We start from the raw sequence: 2,519 nt of genomic DNA on the forward strand, positions 1-2,519 counted from the left end.
TTGCATCCCACCTAATTGGATTGTTACAAGACACATTTTCTTGATGGTTAAATAGAGTTGCTCTGTCTTGCTATTAACACATTTGATGTATCAACACATTTCTACTTAAAGGAACTTTCCTTCCCTTAGAGAGTGAGACCCTAGGAGCTCCAGCGTGGTGACACAAAGGATGGTAAATGGTGCATCCATCTGTGTAGGTGCAGCCACCACGTCCCTCGGACACCACCTCTCTCTTCCTGGCTTCAGCGATCATCTCACAGCACATTCAGTCATGCACAGACAGGTGAAGTGAAGCATTGCAGCTCACTGAGACAGATAAGCAGATTAATTATTTAGTGTTTCTTCCTTGGAACACTTTGCTCAGTCTAAGATATATCTTTGCTCTGGGAGGGGGTTCAGCTTGCATCTCTCCAGGAACAGACTGCATGAGCACTGCATGACCTCATTATCAGGAATCAATAGCTCAGAGAAAACATCAGTTGTAGTAACACATGAAAATACTAATTTTGGATAAGTATATATCTCCTGTATTTAATAAATCTATATACATTTGAAAGTACAAAGCCCATATCACTAGTCAAGTACTGGAAAATGTAATCCATAAACATCCTGTGCTACTATCAGTCAGGTCTCACAGAACTAAAAGGCAGTTCTGCAATTAAGATACTTGAGTTGTGTCCAGATTCCTTAGTCTTTGCATTTTATTTGGTTTAACAATTAAAATGGATCATTCTTAATCCTGGCCCAGTTCTATAATCTGATCTCAGCACTACAAACGGGTCTGGTGCCTGAGCTGCAAGTTTGAGTTTAAATGAAAATATTTGAGCTAAAACTTCACTAGAAAATGTCAAAGAGACACTCTTGCTATACAGTCAGTAAAACTTATTCTCACTATAAGCCACTCAACAAAACATATGGAAGGCACTATAGCTTATCCTGTCTAACCTACTGGAACCAAACCAAGAAAGTGGCATCACACCAGACAGCACAAATTAGGCTTTCCCCTCAAGTCTGCAGTGCCTTATCTTGTCTGTATTTAATAGTTCCTCCAAGTTACTTTTTTCTAGAAGCTGAAAACTATAGAATTTCATATCTGCTCTTGCTACGTGCCCTAAAAATACATACGGATTGAATTTAGTAGGGCAGTTTGTCGCTTTAATGTGTTTCCCATAAAAATACACATATTTCTTTCTGCTATAGAATGGCTTAACCATTTACTTAAGCTGCTACATCTTCACAATGCAAGACATGCTTTTACTGGCAATATGCATCCTTGTATTAATATGTTTTACTTGCTGATATTAAAAGATTCCTCTAAAAGGAAATACATGCCAAGCATTCAGTACAGTGACTTTCTGAGCTCTATGAGTAATACAGAACAACGCTTCCCTTAGCCCTGTCCCTGCTCAGGCTGAGATTTGTAGCTCCTGCTCTGTGGAGATGATCCTCACAGGGGAATGACTGCAGATGTAACTGAGTTTAGAGGGCGGGCAGGATTACAGCTTTGATGGTGAGTGCTGGGAGACAGTCTTGTGTGCAGCATTTCAGAAAAATGAAAGCCCCTCCATAAAAATGTGAAAACCATGATGCAGAAAGCTATGCAGATTGGGTAAGTGCTGGAGATATCATGAAGCTCAAGGCAAGATAAGGAGGAACCAGCCAAAGCACTTACTGTCGGGCACCATGGTTTAATGCCACTGTGTAACAGCTTTCCTTTCTGCAGTGAGCAAAGTTTTTACTTCTAATCCTTTGGGGCTCCTAGTTAGACATGGTGACAGCTGTTCAAGCTATGATGCAGCATCAGAAGAATTTTAAATATGACCTTTTAAATCTGGAGAAAGCCTCTATTCTTGGAGGAGCTTCCCTTTCTGGTCACCTTCTGAGAGTGGCTGTTGCTCAGTTTGCACAGCTGTGAAGGTCTCAATTTTAGATCTCTTTTAGACAGCTACTGTCTAAGATTAGAAATGGAGAGCAATAAGCCTTGAAGGCAATAAGTAGCGATAAACTCAGGCTTCTACATTGAATAATCATACTCTGGGACTTTGCTTTGAATATCTCTAAAGCTGATAAGCTTAGTGCATGAGAAACATGTTAAATAGTTAGACTCATCCCCAACCAAACATCATGGAAAAGAAGAAAATGACCATTGACAAGGAACTGGTGTTTGTCAGGCTGGTGTCTACATGGAAAACAATGACAGCCTCTTAGGGAAGAAAGGGATCCTTGGGATAGAAACTGTTCCCAGAACTCAGTCTCCAGGTGAGTTCTTAAGCAATCTCTCTGTTCCTCAAACTCTTCATCAAAAAATAAAGGAAGAAAATTGAATGGAGCACAGAACACAGAACCAAAAGTGCAACCGCCCTCAGAAGAAATACAAAATGTTCTCAACTCCTGAACCATCAAAGCTTTCATCTAGACATCCAGTGTGAGATGTCCATCACCCAGTGAACCAGAGGTCCTTGTAGCACATGTGTGGGCATCACCTGCCTGCTGCTGTGTACTAGAATGAGCTCCCAGGA

The sequence above is a fragment of the Coturnix japonica genome, chromosome 2 (assembly GCF_054131305.1).
Source record: "Coturnix japonica strain WE chromosome 2, WE-NBRP24, whole genome shotgun sequence".
Classification (NCBI taxonomy): domain Eukaryota; kingdom Metazoa; phylum Chordata; class Aves; order Galliformes; family Phasianidae; genus Coturnix; species Coturnix japonica.